Genomic DNA, 9730 nt, shown 5'->3' with positions numbered 1-9730 from the left:
TCGCTGTGAGGCCAGCAAGCTTGCACTGCAAATCAAACCCTGAAGACTGAAATGGTAACATGAGATTTCATCAGGGTCAGAAAATTTCTGCCTCTGCACTGGTATGCTGGGGAGGGAAAGACCCAAATTATATGGTGAACTTTTCCAACACAGCGTTAAGATTTCACGGACCAGTAGTCCATGTAGTAGCAGTTGTTTCTAATCTATTACACAAAGGCTACAGTTTCTACTATTTTCTGCAAATGCAGAGCAGATCAAGTTGATGGATGCTAATGTCTTATTGCAAACCCGCATCATTTTCCCCACTAGTGCTGGGAATGGTTTGCAGGAGCAGAACACTTTGATAGCCTGCTCCATCTGAAAGCAGACCTGTTGTGGTTCAGCTTCTCATTTGTATTAGGAAGCTGCCCCTCTCCAACAGCCCTTTCTTCCCTTCTGCACAGTACAGGCGTTGCTGGCTCTTAAAATTTACATCATAGCAGCTTGAAACTTGCCAAATTCCATCTCAAATATTTTTCAGGCACGTTTTCTTGCTTGGTTTAGGATTTTCCCCCTTGTTTCTGGAGCTAGCCGAAATGAAAATGAGGCTGCAGTAACGCTGCAGAGCTTCCATTTGTGCTTTGCATGCAAACAGAAACATTAGAAACAGAAGAACCACATTCACATCATGGCAAAGATAACAATAAAGCTTTCCTGAAAGATAAGATGTACATACTATCTACATACGATACATTCATACAGTGCAGACACGCAAGGTGAGGATTCTGCAGGCATCAACATCTCACTCAAATCCACACCCTCCAAGGTACCGAGCTAACTAACACATGTTGTTATTTGGCCTGTTCTCCTCCTAGCATAAAATGGAGTACGTTTCCATCTTCAAACAACTGGAGACATTTCAGGGGGAATGGAGCACCCCACCATACATCCATGACTTGCCTACCAACAGGGTTGCAGGTGGCAAACCAATACATCCTGCACTGCAGCCTGCTCTCACCTAAACTCACATCTCTCCACTGTTGTCACACACCTGCAGGGATGATCTCCATCTTGGGGCTGTTCTGTGGAACAAAGCATTTCTTTGCCTTTAGGTCACCAAAATTTGCATACTTTGGGGCACTCAGGATTAACAGATTCTACCCTGTTTTCTCTCAACCACCATCACCTTAGCCCAAAACCCAGTGCTTCAGGGTAAAAATACACAGTCCAGATATCTAGGAAAATGATGCTTTCAGGCAGTGCGGGATATTTGGTGATGGAGTGAAGGGACTGGAGGTGGAGGTGGATGTCTTTCTTGTGCCACGGGCTCAATAGTCACCCTGGATCAGCCGTGCAGCTTGGGGCATTTTGACAGCTGCTTCCTGAGGTTGCCTGGAGTCCCAGAAAGGATGTAAAATATTTGTAGTAATTCGCTGAACAAACCCAAGAGGCTTCCTCGAAGCAGAGCCCTCCGCTCTGTTGACTCGCACTTTTTAAAGGTAATATAAATTCCACTTACATGGGTTTGTTTTGATGTTGAAAATTGGTCTCCATAGACATGGTTGAAACCATGCCCTGGAGCGCCGAGGCTGGAGCCAACAACCACACAGCCCTTCCTTCATCAGCACAGTGCCCAGGAGGTTTGAGAGGTGTAAATGCCACCACAGGGGGACCAAGGAGAGGCCAGGGGACCAAGGGGGGACAGGGCACTGTGCCCCCACCACATCCTTTGTCACTCCCCCATCACAGCCACATCCCACTGCTCACACATTTCCTCTACCGAGCATAAACAAGCAGGCAAAAAGCCCCAGAGAGCCTTCAGGAAGCCTAAAAACATTTTTTTTTTTTAATTTTAAAAAGCTCACCCTGTGTTGCCCCAGAGCAGCTGCCTTGAAGGCTAACACAGTGAGGATTGCAACTGCCAAGCAGAAACAGCAATAAAAAAATGTAAGGGTGAGGCAAACAGGGGAATGCATGGAGAAAAGACAAGTAGAGATTTTTATATGGAAATTTATATCGAGGGTAGCATTCCTGCCTAACACAAGCTTTTTAATACCTCTGGATGCAAGCCTGAAGCCTAAATACAGTGAGGTCTGATGCTGCAGTACTACTTAATGCAGTGATGCTGAGAATTTTGCAAGTGCTACAGGTTGTCTCAGCATCAAAAGCCACCCAGAACACCAGCATCACAGATCCCAAGAGGCCAAAATACTCAGTCCACTGTCAGGATGCACAGGCTGGTTTCTCTAAGGCCAGCTTGACACCAAGCACAGTACAGGATCATTGCAAAAGTGCCACTGGCAGATGGTGCTGGGCACATGTCACCCAGGTCAGCAGTGACAGCTCACAGAACATCGTGCAGAACAGCTCATCTTGTGGATGCTGCAGCTGCCAAAGCTGGTTGCTGCTTCATTTCGGAGTTACACCAGTTCCTCCCATGTAAGATTAAGCTGCTTTGAGGCTATTTCTGCTTTTACACATGGGATGTGCAGTGGCATGTGCTTCTACTCTTCCTCTTCACCTCTCCCTTACAAGGGCACCTGTTTCTATTTACAGGCTCACATCCTTTCACAGCACTTCAAAGTATAAAAGAGGCCACTCAGCAAAACAACACCTCACCTGAGTGCAGAACAGAGCCATAGTGCCATGCAGCTCAGCTTTACAGGGACACCAATCTGACAGCAAAGCACATAATACCCGATTGCTCAGATGCATCCATCACACTGCAACACGCTTCCTCCCTTTTAGGGCTACTCTGGGTTCATTAAATCCCATTAATTTATTACACGTGCCAATAACATCTCCTAGAAATAAATAAATGAGCTGTTAGGATTAAAAGCTTAAATATCAAGACCATTCTGGCCAGCTCCATGTTAAAAAGGCAGATACCAAATGGAAAAAAGCTCAATAAACTAGAAAGACTCCAAATTCCTCATTCGTTTACTTACTTGACTGTATATTAGTAATTTCAGTCTAACACAGGCCTGCTCAGGTGCCAGATCTCATTTGCAACTCTGCTCCGTCAAAGGCAAGAGCAGCATCCAAACTTAACTGTACACAAGCATCAGCCAGCTATATATGTTATAGTCAGTTTTGCCAAAATATTAGATCAAATGTAATGATAAATACCTACTGGTTGTCACATGGCAGAGAAATCAGCTGCTGATGCGACAGGCCACGTCAAATTGTAAGTACAACTAAAACCACACACCTGCCCGGCTAAAAGGGCAAATGTATTTGAAGGAGACCTCAATTTCTGCATTAAAGTTAATCTCAGACATCTCTGAATGCACCAGAAAGATGGACAGACATGTTTGTGTGTTTGTGTGCACAGGGACTGCCATGACTGCAAGGTAGCTTGCAACACACCTCAAAATCCTGTAGCTGCAGCTCTGAAGGCAGGAACTGAAGCACCACAGCACAACACTGGAAGCTCCAAGCAAGGCTATGGAAGTTGAACATCATCTGTTTGCTGCAAACCAGGAATAACAAATACCAGAGATCGAAATTAGGAAGATGGAGGCAATTACACACAGATCTTGCCCACACAACCAGTTTGTACCAAGCTAGATCTGCAATGTGGGCTTTGGGGAGGCATCCTTCCTCTCTTTCTTCCCTACATCTGAAGTCCTTTTTTCGCTGATGACTGCACCTGCTCTTGCTCATTAAAAACTTCATATACTCTTCTACACTCTTCAGGTCCCCAAATGCATTTGCCTATTCCTAGTTTTAAAAGAAACCTTACAGCTATTAACATCTATCACTATTAATGTTTTTACTAACAATTCTGGCATCTTTTGAGCTAGTTACAGCTTGCATAAGTAACCACATAAACTAAATACCACATACCTAACTCCTTTAGGAAACTTGCTTTCAACAACACAGCAACATGCAAGTGTAACTATAGGAAGTATTGATGGGATTTATAATTGGATTTTTGCAGTATTTTTTCTCCTCAAACACACACACACACATAAATCAGTTGTAAATGTTTTACTGCCTTTCTTCATCCTTCCTCTTATAGCAGTATGTTCTACATTCTGATCAGGAGACCTAGATTAAACTAGCTCTTACCACATGCCCAAAAAACTAAGTTGATTTATTTTTTCTCCCAAGCAAAATACAATAAAAACTAACATAAACATGTAGGGGGTCCCAGGAGTCATTTTTGAAGACATAAGTTTAATTCAAATCTATCAGTCTTTCGTATTTGTTCACGGTTAAACAAGAAAGCTCTATGTTATGGCTTGAACCAGTCCTGCCAAAACTCAATGACATGTCACAATGAGAGAATGAAGCTTACATGCTGGAAATGGATCAAGGACATGGCATAGGATGACAAACTGCTGGATCATTAGCTCTTAATTTAAGCTTAGACCTTCTTTTTAAGGCAAGTAGATGAGAACAGTAAACAAAACCCATATCAATCACCACATACATGCAGTTTCCAACTCCTATTTATAGTTTTTCTTTGAAATTAAAGAGAAAAATGCAAACCATCATGCCAAAGTGGAAAGAGAGGGAATGGGTAAGGCTGCTGCTTTATTTCAAGTGTGCTGTCCATCATGCTCATAGCATTGATGTAAGCTCCAAGTTTGTCAGCGTCCAAAGTTTCAGTCTTGCCAGTTAAAAAAAGACTTGCCTTGCATTTTACAAAGAGCAAGTATAAAAATGATTCAATGGTTAAGATGCCTTAAGAATAAAAGCCATCAAGTTCAAGTACTCCTGCCTGCTATGAAAGCTTCAGTAATTATTAAATTGCTATTTTGAAATGCCACATCCACAACTAAATATTCATAACTAGCTTTTCAACTACATAGATTAGAAAAGTTCCAACTTTATCCCTTCGGTTGCTTTCATTGCAACATCTGGCACACAGATCAATCGCAGTTCACGTTCAACCCCTACTCCACTGCCAACCTGAACCACACCATCAGTCCTCATTGCTGCCCTCCTCCATTCCCTCAGCTTGTCTAATTGCCACCCACCTCTTTCACTCATCCATCTGGAGGCAAGCTAAGTCTTCCCTGCTGTTAGAAGCATCACAAATACAGTTTTGAGAACAGGTAACTACAATCATCCATACTGACAGAGGATTCTGTGCTTCTGCTAGATTCTAGCCGTTTGCTTTTGTTTCCTGGCGTTGATGTTTGTTTGTTTGAAGAATGCACTGAGTGCTTAGAATTCACTTGAATGCCTGACAGGGCTTAAAATTACACCTCTAGGTCCTCCTTTAAGCTAGCAGCTCTTGAGCACTCCCAGGGCACAGACGCAAAAGAGACTAATTCCATCTCTTGTAACTATTGTCAGCTTTATCATTTGTGTAGATTTTCCCCCTCTCTCTTTAAGTAAAGATCTTTTAACTTTTCTTTCCTGTGCCACTCGTCCTTCCCCACCACTTAAAAGTTACCCATGAGTTTTTTGCTTCACAGTACTCAGTAGGCAAGCTGTGGATTCATCTCAGGGATTAGAGACCTATGAAGTAACATATAATGAAAAGCAAACTGTTGGTTTCTCTCATTCCACAAACGTTCGGTGCACCCCCAAGTTTCCAAGAAAGCTGCGGTGGGGACATGTGGGCAGAAGCCATGCTCTGAGGGCCTGGTCTGTACACCACCAGCTCCTCTGGTCAGCTAACCAGTGCCATCACATGGCAGAAAATTAAATAGACGAAGATGCGCAGAACTCATTTGTCTTCCTCTATCCAGGGAGCTTTCTGCAAGTTATCACAGGGTATTCTCAGTTTCTTCAATCGTGGATAAGTAACGTCTTCAGGAAAGAGAAACCTCCTCACAAAAGGGTGTTTTCGTAACCCCTCTGATCTCTGCATGGCATTCTCTCCACCAGAATTTGCAACAGCAAGGGAAGGGGACTTGCAAAACAGGAACGATGGCACAATCTGAGACCTATAGGGCCAGGCCACACTGAGTTGGTGCTTGCAGGGGTTGGGTCTCCAACTCAGATCAGATCTAGACAATTAGTCTCCCATCTTCACAGTTAGTGAGATTTGCCCAGATTTTCACAAGTTATTACACACATTCATTCCTCCCTACTCTGTGACATACCTCCTTTTCCCAACTCAAGTGCCCTTTTCTGTGACAAAACAACAAACCTGGAGCCCATCTACTTGGTGCTGTGCTCAGCCCAACCCCAACCTCCTTCCACAGCTCTAAGCACGCTTACCACACCCGAGACATTACCAATAGCCAACAGAAATCTTTGCAGATGCTAAATCAAGGATTGCCTACAAGTATATTTAGTAAGTAAATACACATGCAGCAATTATATTTCACCCACCACCTCAAAACCAAGCAGTCGTCACTGGCGCTATGTCTCTCAAAGCATCAGATTAAGTGAATTAAGGGAATCTCAGCTGCCAAGGGGCCAAAACCCACAGCTAGCAGAACCTGTTACAACCCCACTGAAATTCAGCAGCTTGTGCAAGGATGTTTATTCATTTATGGAAAGAATTGCAAACAGCAAGTCTACTTCCAAACAGCAGAGAGGCTGTTTTCTACAAGTACATGTAACCATTTCTGTCAGCACAAGCCTGGCACCCTGTCATCCCACAGAACCACAGCTGTGATCTCACATTCACATGTTTTTGAGAGATTCAGCATGCTGCTGCACAGCCCCTGCATCTCAGTATATCAGCTTTCACTAGACATCCTCAGACTGAAAGATCACTCTCATAATATGCCTCTGCTGATCTCGTTCTGTCACCAGAAGGCGACAACAGACACAGATGCTCAGGTTAGCTTATTTCTTTTCCATGAAGCCTATTTCAAAGCCCTTTGTTGAAAAAGCCCCTTGTCACATGCATCACTAGGATGTTCAGGCTGAAAACAGGCTGCAGAAAAGGTATGAAAAACTACACATATCTGTTACACTGGTTATATGATAGACCTTATGAAAACAGAGATTATATATGTGCCTATCTACGTGCAGGGCTCAACTCTTGATTGAACTTGATCTGCAACTGTGGATTTTCTCTTAAGGTAAGCACTACTTCTGGTTTGGTTTTGTTGTTCTGTTGGTTTTTCCTTTTTTTCCCCCACAAGTTGCTTTCATACAGCTAGGCTTCTGCAAAGGATCTGACTTTCAAGAAGGAAAAAAAATGTTTATATAATTTCATGCAATAATTACTTAGGGAGCTCAGTTTAATCTTATGCTGTAGCGTGTAAATGTAAGCCTGGGGAAAGTAGTACAATAAGAAGGCATCCGGTGAAAGCATGTGTGCAAAATAGAAACTGGAGCACCTAGCATGAAGGACTTACATTTTATCATCTGCAGTGGTGAAATCTTACTCATACAAATCTTCACGAGCATTAAAGGCCTCATGTGTTTTCTTACTATAGAAAATGCTTCTCCCTGGAGACCCGCCTGGTGGTTTGATGTACAATTACATGAATTAAGTAATGAATTGATTATAATTAATGCTAAGCATCTGGTGGCAGCTGCTGGTGCTCAATACTAGAAAACCAAGCTGTTAGGTCCTACTTGATCTTTACAGTGCTACTGTTGTTGATGGAGGTATAAAGGAGGAGTAGCAGCACTTTATTCTGCTTTTCTCTTCCTCAACTCTTCAGATGCTGCTGAGACCTTGGAGCAGCCTGAAGCACTGTGATGGCCAACATTCCAGCTGCAAATTCATGCTGGCAGATGAAGAAAAATGGCATTTACACTGAAGATGCCTTTTTCCTTTTTAATAATGAATATCCTTACACAGGCAATTCCTGTACACAGTCAGGGAAAAAAGATTCTCTTCAACTGTAACTCCTTGTAGCACTCACACTGACTCCTGATAGTGCTGAGCATCCAAAACTTGTGCTGAAATGTCTGAGACAGTGCATGCTCAGTGCTGCCAAATCGATGGGTGAAGAAGAGGAGAAACCATCAGAGTGGGGAGTTTCCTGATGGGCTGAGGTTTGTGCTGCAGGAGCAACTGTGTGATCTCTGAGCAGAGGAAATGCATACATCCTGAAGTTGCTAATGGCTTCTTTAGGATGTAATGTCAGATTACTATCAGTGCATTTATAATTACAGGACAGAGTAAATAGTGCAGGCATTATGAAAGACTTTGAAATAATTAAAGAAAGAATTTCTAAAGGAGCAATGTAGTTACATTTCTACACATTACGGAGGCAAATTTTTCAAATGAAGCAAAGCAATGCTCACTCTTAAATACCATTAAAAAAAAAAAATAGAGTGGCAAAGAGTGGATTTTGAATGTTCTGGTCTGTGGAGATGTGCGTGGTATGATGGCATGATGGGAACAACAGCTCAAGGAAGAATTTCAATGTGTTTTCTCACTCTAACCTCACTCTTAGGGGGGCTTATTTAAGGACAGCTGGCCAACCTAATGGCAAGGTTACTAAGAGAGAAACACCGGGTAATCTGGGTGAGATATATAAGTGTGTGTGAATGAATCTATTTTGGGAGGAGAGGATTTTAGTCTTAGACAAAAGGAGTGCATATCTACTTCCAAGGCTGATGTGTACAATTTTAATTAGCATTTTGAGTTGTTGTCAGGACTCTGGATGGTCACATTTACAATACAATAGCAAAGAGAAATCTATCTCCACATGTGCTGTCAGTGGAGCTGAGACTAGCTTTTATTTATGACTGCTGAACATCTGTGGGTAGGGCATTGGCAGCAGCGGTTCTTTGGCTCTAGAGCTTGTTATTTCCTCTTGATGAGGAGGAGTCCATGTGTGCTAGCCTTCAGAGCATGGTGTATGGACCAGCCATTTGCCATGCTATGCTGTTTTAGGAAGATAATAATGGGTTACATAGTCAGAAAAGACTGGTTTTCCCAGGTGAGACCTGAATGACAGAATGCAGATGTTAATTTTATAAAGTGATCTTGTTAGTGTAGTTTCCTATGTGCAGTGCTCTTCAATATGAGAAGAGGAATCATGTGAAACAGGACTGAAAAAATACCTTGTAGGTATTTTTTGACTTCTAGGATGTTGGTGGGTGGTTCAGGAGCTACAGTTTTGAAGGCAGAGTGCAAGATACAGACTTACTCCTGGTTTACTGGCATCTGCAGTGTGTAACCATAGATCTGGAAGAAAGCCACATCTCCTGTCCTGATCCCAAACTAGTTGAGGAAATGTGAATGGAGAAGCTAGAAGTGATCTGTGTTCTTGGGGGGCATATATGTTACTATAAGTCAAATTAAATTTATTGTTTTCTTCTTGAAGCATGAAGTTTGCGTGACTGCTCCTTAGTTTAAAAGCTCTGTTGCATTCTCACGTTGTTCTTTCTTACAGATACAAGTTTCAACTCCGTTATGTGACTGATGACTGAAGTTAGGAGAACAAAAGATTGTGTTGCTTCTGTCCTTTATGTTGTTATAACACAACAGAGCTTTGAACACTGACTTGTTATGAGAATAGCAGCTTTAATGAGTAATAATGACAAAAATCATTCAAAGAAGTCGACAGAAGAGCGAATGTGAACGCAGGAAAGCCTGGCGAACGCTCTTGCTCTGCCACCTGATGTGCTTTGATACTAAAACAGAGCCGCAGCGGTGTGCTCAGGATCTGGATGAAGCCACGGACACTCCCGCCTCCTCGCATGACCCTTCCCGGCCGCCGTACCCGCCCTTACTCCGCCAGGAGGCGCGGCGCTGCCCTCACACAGCGGAATCGAAACGAAACCGCCGGGTGGAGAGCCAATCCGCTTCGAGCTTACTGCGCGGCGGCCCGCCCCCAGCCCCTCCAGCAGCCAATAGGATGCCGACTGT

This window comes from Lagopus muta, chromosome 2 (genome assembly GCF_023343835.1).
Source record: "Lagopus muta isolate bLagMut1 chromosome 2, bLagMut1 primary, whole genome shotgun sequence".
NCBI lineage: Eukaryota > Metazoa > Chordata > Aves > Galliformes > Phasianidae > Lagopus > Lagopus muta.
This window is presented reverse-complemented; position numbering follows the sequence as displayed.